Consider the following 8,959-nt stretch of genomic DNA (forward strand, 5'->3'; position numbering starts at 1 on the left):
GAAGTAAGCCAGAAGGAAAAACATCAATACAGTATACTAACGCATATATATGGAATTTAGAAAGATGGTAACAATAACCTGGTGTACGAGACAGCAAAAGAGACACTGATGTATAGAACAGTCTTATGGACTCTGTGGGAGAAGGAGAGGGTGGGAAGATTTGGGAGAATGACATTGAAACATGTAAAATATCATGTAAGAAACGAGTTGCCAGTCCAGGCTTGATGCACGATACTGGATGCTTGGGGCTAGTGCACTGGGACGACCCAGAGGGATGGTATGGGGAGGGAGGAGGGAGGAGGGTTCGGGATGGGGAACACATGTATACCTGTGGCAGATTCATTTTGATATTTGGCAAAACTAATACAATTATGTAAAGTTTAAAAATAAAATAAAATTTTTTTAAAAAAGCAGCATTTTTCCCGTGAGTATAAATACGATGACTTTTTTCATGACAGAGATCACACACATCCTTGTATTTCTAATCGATTTTCAGTTAAAGTTATAGCGGTTTTTCATAGTTTCCCTTTAATATTATTCAGTTCCCTGGCATCCTTCCAATGATTTCCTTTTCTCAGAAAAACCTGGTTTTCATCTCTCATTGTTTACAGTGGATTCAAACTTCCCAGCTCTTTTCTACTCTTCTGCTTTTCTGACTTTCATTCATAAGTAAATGGAAGGCCTGAAAAGCCTCCCTGCTGTGCAGCACTAACTTTAGAAAGTGACTTTCTAATGACTGAGAGACTGTCCTTTAGGAAATTTCAATTTTTCCATCCATGAATCACCCTCCTTAGCATTCTTTCATATTTTAGAGATCCCTTTGTCTAGGAGCTCATTTAGAGCAGTGTAGCCAAGTGGAAAGGGGTTGAGCTGAAAGTCAGTAAAATGAGGTTTCTGTCCTGGCTCTTGTTCTGCATACTCAGTCACTCTGTGGCCCTGAAATCCCTGTGATAGAAAAAGAACATTTCCTTGCTTTCCTCCCCTACTCTCTTTCTCATTCTTATACTCTTTGTTCTTCTTCTTTATCCTTCAAAGAGCTTTAAAGAATGAATTACATACTGTACAAAAAAACACTTCGTATAAGCAGGGAAGTGTTCCTAGTTAAAGAGTGACAAATCAGTGTATTGCAAAGAAAAGGTCCTTTTGTTCACTACACAATAATAAATGTGTGTAGAGGTGTATGATGAGAGAAGCAATATCTGCACTCAGGGTTCACTGTCTTGCGCCACATGCCCTGTTTATTCGCTAAATGGTGACATGAGCATACTATCCCAATTATATAGGTTAAAAAAAATAGGCCCAGAGATTTTAATATTCTTTGTTCATTCATTTTCTTAGTGCAGGGGAAAAAAGTTAAACACTTTTAAAGTGTTTGTTATAATCTGGAAGGAGAGAGGAATGGGGAGTAACTGCTTAATGGGTACAGTGTTACTTCTTGGGGTGATAAAAGTGTTTTGGAGCTACATAAAAGTGGTTGGTTGTACAATATTGTGAATATGGGAAATGTTTTTGAATTGTTTAATATGATTAATTTTATGCTTTGTGAATTGCACAGAAAAAATTTTTCATCAGTAAATTTAAAGTGTTTTATTGGGGTTATATTAAGATTATTTTGCCCAGAAGACCCCAAAATAATCAAATAATGCCTCCAAAGTAACCATACTCTGTGAAATTCCTGCAGGGGGAGTATAGGAGAGAAAAACAAAGTGTAAAACTGTTTGTATCTGAGGTTTTGCCCTTAAACCTCAATATGGCACTTCAGTGGTTGGCTGGATAGGGTATTATTGTCGCATAACTCTGTAGGTAAGCTATGAATGCTGAACCCAGGGCAAGCTGAAAGGACCATTTAGTCTATTGTTCACAAGCCCCAAATCGAGTCTTGAATCTTGATCCAAAGCATATCTGACAGTTTCAGAGAAAAAGGAAAAAAGCAGGCAGAAAGAGAAAAAAATTCTGTTTAATTTGTTCTTAAGAGCCAAATTTTCTCAGATAAACAGACATGGTTCTGTCAGGGGAGTGTGTAATTTCCTCGATTCTGTCTCGTTGCAGCAAAAATTTGAAGTGATGGACAGACCAGTGTTATAGCTTAGTTTTATTTAGAATGCAAAGGAAAATACATCCTCAAGGCGTGAGGGTGGGTCAACCCAAAAGAAGGGAAGAGAAGAGAAGACCGGGGCTCAATTTTGGCTCCTCTTTTTATGTTTTTTCTCCTCCCTTGAACCTGCCCTATGTAAATTGGGCTAGCCAGGAGGGCTGTCTGTTTCACCTGAGGTCCTCACTCTGGTCCTTGGACATTCCTTTGTTCTATTTTCACAGGCTTTTCCCTTCTTTGTCTTTTAACCACCACCATTTTGGACTCCTTTTTCCTATTCTAACTACCTAACAGTTCCAACCACTCTAACATTTATAAACAACAAAAACCTTGAACAACTTATTTGATAACCAAGCTCATTCTCAGGTGTAAAATGGGGACACTAATAATACTTTTTGAGAAGGATCTTTAATGAATTGAATGACAGTGGATGTTAATAGTATTAATAGAAGCCTTGTCACCAACAGGAAAGAACAGAAGGAATAGAGGAAACAGTGGGCAAGTACTATGCCCACGGAGAACAGTCCCTTATCACTCCCGGCTCTTGGAACTAAGCATATCCAAAAGCACCATATTTCAGGTGCTGAATTTTTAAATCTGGCTTAGTGGAAGCAGTTCTGGTAAGCGCTAGCCAACAGAATATTCAGAAATAAACACTAAACTCACTGAGGTCAGTTAATCCTCTTCCTCAGGAATAAAGGAAAACAAAATGGAGACTTCAGATTTCCACCCTTGGAGCTCAAGGTACCACATTTTTTTCTTCTCTGAGCTACTACCTCAATGGGCTAAATATGCAGATCTTTTCTATCCTAACTGGGAACACAGGACTTGATTTTGTTATTGTTCATGTTTATTAATAGGGCAATCTTTTTTTTCATATTGTTTCCCCTTATTTGGCTTATTTCTCCTTTTCTTCCACTCTCCCTCAATTTAATAATGATAATAGTTACTCAGTCATGTCTGACTTTTTGTGACCCCAGGGACTGTAACACACCAGGCTCCTCTGGGATTTTCCACGGGAAAGTCCATGGGATTTTCCACGCAAGAATATTGGAGTGGGTTGCCATTTCCTTCTCCAGGAAATCTTCCTGACCCAGGGGTGGAATTTGCATGTCCTGCATTGGCAGGTGGATTCTTTACCACAAATGCCTCTCTCAGTTTAGTCAACCTCAAAATAACCCTTTAATAACCCCATGTTTGCATCCATATTTTTCTCCATGCTAATATAATTCTACAACATACCATGTTGTAAATTCTGACATAAGTAGATCCTTGTCATTATTTTTATGTATCTGCAAATTTCATTTTTTTTTATTTGACTATAACTTATGGAAATCTATGTTCTTTAATTAGAAAGTTGTAATGAATTCATTTAGTGGCATTATAACTTTTTAGACTATAAATGTATCTACTTTTTTCAAACATTCTTCTATTTATGGGCATCCATTTTGTTTCCAAAATTCATGCCACCCAAAATAATTCTACCACAAATGTCCTTGTATCCACCAATAAAACTGGGTCTATTTCTCTGTGTGACACTTGTAATTGAAATTGTTGGGCCAGAGTATATGTTTTACAAGCTGTAATAAGTGTACTTTCACATGGAAAACAAATTTTTTAAAAACTAGAATCCTGTATGTTAAACAGCTATACAATATAAGCATATTTAACATACCAGACATCCTGCTGCTGCTAAGTTGCCTCAGTCGTGTCCGACTCTGTGTGATCCCATAGATGGGGCCCACCAGGCTCCCCCATCCCTGGGATTCTCCAGGCAAGAACACTGGAATGGGTTGCCATTTCCTTCTCCAATGCATGAAAGTGAAAAGTGAAAGCGAAGTCGCTCAGTCGTGTCCAACTCTGTGCGACCCCATAGATGGCAGCCTACCAGGCTCTTCCATCCATGGGATTTTCCAGGCAAGAGTGCTGGAGTGGATTGCCATTGCCTTCTCCAACCAGACATATTAGTGACTCATAATTATAGTATCTGATACACATGGATTACAAATCTCAGTAACATATATAAGTATCCTAATCTGGATTTTCTAAATATTTGAGGGCAGAGAAACTAAAAATCTGCATAACAGTAATAAAATTTTAGGTTTAGAGGAGGAGCAAGTAGATTAGAATACTTTCTACTTTCTGTTATTTTAGTCTTATTCAGTATGTACTCTTTTTTTACTTTGACATATTTATAAAATGTAATGATTACAACGGCATAAGTATCATACATTAAATATTATTTTATGAATTTTTTTGAAATAATGGTATGAAGGAAGTGTCTTCACCAAGAAGTCTATAATTCTCAAAAAAGTGTAGAGTCAGAGTGACTTGACTTATTAAAGATGATTTCTTCAGCTTATAGCAATGCTGACAGAGAGAACAACATTTAAAAGTGAAGGAGAAACTTACATGAAGAAGAAAGACAGCACGTTTGGATGTGGGAAGAATGATCAGTATGCTAAACAGCTCTGTGCTCACTGTACCATATTTCATAACAAGTGATTGTGATATGTATTGACCAGCATTCAAAGACAAGTTACATACAACTAATGAGGGACAAAGAAATTTCACTTGCTGAGATAACCTAGGATACTTTCAAAATAAAATTTAGGGTTATATTGACAGTGTACTATTAAAGTGATTTAAAAAGAATTATGTTTAGTTTCAATAGAGTCACTTCTGTTCTCACTGGAAATGATAGTATCTATCAACTCTTGCCTTGAAACAATATCCCTTCACTAACTGAGATCTCTTGAATATCTCCAAGGACTGAAGGTTTGTTAAATTCAGCTTTTGCTGGGGGATGCATTTTGTAGTTTATTTCACAATATTCTACCATGATTAGGAAGTTTTGCATTAATGGATTTTTGAGCTCTTTGCTCTCAGTTGATAGAATGTAAGTTTATTCATTAAATCATGTAACAGGGGCTTGTTTGTCTTTGATGAAAATGTTAAGCAAATGGAATTTAAAACAAAAACTTTATTAGTCAAGTCATCAGATAAATTTCCAGCTGGAAATCAAACTACCATAAACATATTCAGACAGTTCATTTTTTATTATATTTACTCAGTCAGAAAGATGTGAAAATTACAAATCGCTCCATTTTAAGAGTCCTTTGTACAGTTGACAAGAACTATGTGATGAGGTTATTCAGTTAAAGTATATTTGTGGAATGATCACGGTAAGTAATATATGACTGGCTTGGTAAAGCAAGGAATTGAATATAATTGGAGTACCAGTTGAATATACCAATGGAACAAACCAATGGAGAAATTCATGAAAAACTGTTATCAGGGATCATTTTAAAGACAGCTTTAAATATAACCTAATCATATGAAGTGGTTGCTTCTAGGTTATTTGTCCTGTCTCAAACAACTACAAATCTATTTTTAACAAATTATACCATATTACATTCAAAGAAGTAAATGATAAAAAATGGAAGCTCTTTAGGAAGTGGATAAAGAATTCAGATCTACAGCTAAAATAATATATTAGCTGTTGTTGTTTAGTCACTAAGTCATGACTGACTCTGTTGTGACTCAACAGACCGTATACCACCAGGCTCCTCTGTCCATGGGATTTCACATGGAGTGGGTTGCCATTTCCTTCTCCAGGGGATCTTCATGACCCAGGGATCGAACCCTGTCTCCTGCATTGTTAGGCAGATTCTTTACTACTGGGCCACCATGGAAACCCCAAAATAATATATTAGATTTGGTACTTAACCTATCTGATAATGTTAGGGTCAGTTGTTTGTAATTTTTAGGATAGTTTGAAAATTACTCTTATCTGATACTTAGTTGCATGGCCTAGTTGAAGTCTGAAATTCTGGGGATCCCCTTACCCCGAGCTAGAAATGGTAGTGTTCTAGCTAAACTTCTGTAGAAGGTGAAGGTGAAGGTGAAGTCGCTCAATCGTGTCCGACTCTTGGCGACCCCGTGGACTGTAGCCTACCAGGCTCCTCTGTCCATGGGATTTTCCAGGCAATGGTATTGGAGTGAATTGCCATTTCCTTCTCCAAGGGATCTTCCCAACCCAGGGATCGAACCAGGGTCTCCTGCATCATAGTTTCCTCAGATATCTCTAGTAAATAAATGTATGCCATGGAGATTAAAAGAAAAATCTGTTTATCATACCAATGACAGAGTTTGTCTCTTGCTCGATTGCCCTAAAAGACGAATCCACAATGGGAAAAGATATTCCCCTAGAAAGGGAATTCATTTCCATTTTCCATTTTCATGACCCTGGCCCTCTCATGTTTCTCCCTGGGAAGACTGGGAGACTAGAGGACTATATTCATATCTATCTTTCTGATGTTGATCTGAGTTTTCCATTTTCCCGATAAAATTCATTAGTTATCCCATGACATGTAACATTACAGGATTTACCCATGACTCCTACATATCCAGTGGCAGCCCAAAGCGAGTCTTTTGGCACAAAACTGAAAGAAAAAAAAAGTTAACATCCAATGTCATTTTACCTTAAACATCGTATCTACCTAAATATTAAAATATGTAAATGCATATTCATTTGTTGAACTTCTTTTGAGTCCAGTGACCACTGTTTTTTTTCTTTTCCATTTTTCCTTGTACTAGCGACAAATCTAATGCAACTTTCAGGATTTCCACTAAATGTTTAAAGCAAAAAGAACTTAAAGACATTTGTGAAGCAATATAACTGTTGAATTTTATTATTTAACTTCTAAAGCAGTCTCCACCGAGTACCAATTAATAGGATTTTAGTGACTTAATTTCATTGTTTTTTCTTATGTAATTTTGCTTTAATCTGGAAAGCACCCTCTTTCATTTTATATTGTTTTTTTATCAACTTACGCAATGCTTAGTAAGATGTCGGTTAGTTATAAAATGGTCTAGTGATGTACAATTTTGTGAAAAAGCATTGAATTTTGGTAAGCAGTTGTGAATGAAAGAGAAAGAGCATCAGCATACAAGTGGTAAGCATTAATGTGTCATGGACAGTCAGTATAGAAATGTCAGAGAAAAATAAAACTTTGGGTATTTTGGTATAGGTAAAGCAGAGGCAGTTAAGAGAGCTATTCTAGTATTTGGAATTAAAACAGGTATTTGATTATTTATTTTTAATCTGTATAATATTCATTTAAGCTGTGTAAATGTTAAAATATAGATTAACTGATACAGACCTTATTGTGTAAGTTTTCTGAAAAGTAATCAGTAATCTCTTATTTATAGAATAATTTATTCTTTAAAAATTATAAAATTCTGTGTAGCATTTCATAGTTTAATTTTATCTTTCCTCTTGAAATATTATCATATACTATATTGCACAATATTTCATTATTTCGTTCTTCTGAGGTTCTTCCCAACTTTTCTTGCCTCTTTCTCATTATCTGAAAATATAGTCATCTTAATCATCCTCCCAGCATCTCTTAATATGGACATTCCTGAAAGTCTTTTCCCTCTCAATTTCATTTTTACTAATTGTATGGATTTTGAATAGTCACCCAATGTCATTCATTGAGCTTCAGCTACATTCTGAAATCCATCTCTGTATTTCCAAATCTTCAAGTGTTGGTAGTATGTCAAATAATGAATATCATGTCTTCCTTGACTCATAACTTTCCATCACAATGTGTTTCCTAAATAAAGTTGAATATATAATGTCATTTTTCACGATAACTTCAATGTATCTTTCAAATCTTAAACTATTACTATTTCATGTAACTCATCTTTATCTAAACTGAAGAACCTACTAATTTCAGTATGTCTTTATTTTCATGTTTCTGCCCATTCACCTCTCTCTTTGAAAAATCTACACATTGTCAATGCCTTTGATAAAATTGTATACCAGCAATAAAATGTTTTTGAAGCCCAATTCTCAGTTTCCTTAAATTCTAAACTGTATCTAACAACTGTCATGATATTCTTCATGATATTCTCCTACTTATGCTACACTTGGAGATCAGTCAATAACTCATTTGGAGTTTAGACCTCATTAGGAGTTTGCATTTTTACATATTTGCATTTTGAGGACATATGTTTTATATCTGTGATAAGAATATGTTGACATCTCTTTTCCTATATGGCTTACCTCAGGTTTTAGACTCTAAAACTAGAGAACAAAGGAAAGTTGTTGTTCATATTTTGATCCTCCATAGTATCTAGTACAGTATCTTGTTAAACTGGGAGCTTGAACACTGTTATTTAGAATACATAATTGAAAGTGACATATATCAGATTCTTAAGTGTTGGGGTCCTTTCATTCCAGTCCCAAAGAAAGGCAATGCCAAAGAATGCTCAAACTACCGCACAATTGCACTCATCTCACACACTAGTAAAATAATGCTCAAAATTCTCCAAGACAGGCTTCAGCAGAACATGAAGTGTGAACTTCCAGATGTTCAAGCTGGTTTTAGAAAAGGCAGAGGATCCAGAGATCAAAATGACAACATCTGCTGGATCACTGAAAAAGCAAGAGCGTTCCAGAAAAACATCTATTTCTGCTTTATTGACTATGCCAAAGCCTTTGACTGTGTGGATCACAATAAACTGTGGAAAATTCTGAAAGAGATGGGAATTCCAGACCACCTGACCTGCTTCTTGAGAAACCTATATGCAGGTCAGGAAGTAACAGTTAGAACTGGACATGGAACAACAGACTGGTTCCAAATAGGAAAAGGAGTATGTCAAGGCTAAATATTGTCACCCTGCTTATTTAACTTATATGCAGAGTACATCATGAGAAACCCTGGACTGGAAGAAGCACAAGCTGGAATCAAGATTGCTTGGAGAAATATCAATAATCTCAGATATGCAGATGGCACCACCCTTATGGCAGAAAGTGAAGAAGAACTAAAGAGCCTCTTGATGAAAGAGGAGAGTGAA

Source organism: Bison bison, unplaced genomic scaffold (genome assembly GCF_000754665.1).
Source record: "Bison bison bison isolate TAMUID 2011002044 unplaced genomic scaffold, Bison_UMD1.0 scf7180017864491, whole genome shotgun sequence".
In the NCBI taxonomy this organism is placed as follows: domain Eukaryota; kingdom Metazoa; phylum Chordata; class Mammalia; order Artiodactyla; family Bovidae; genus Bison; species Bison bison.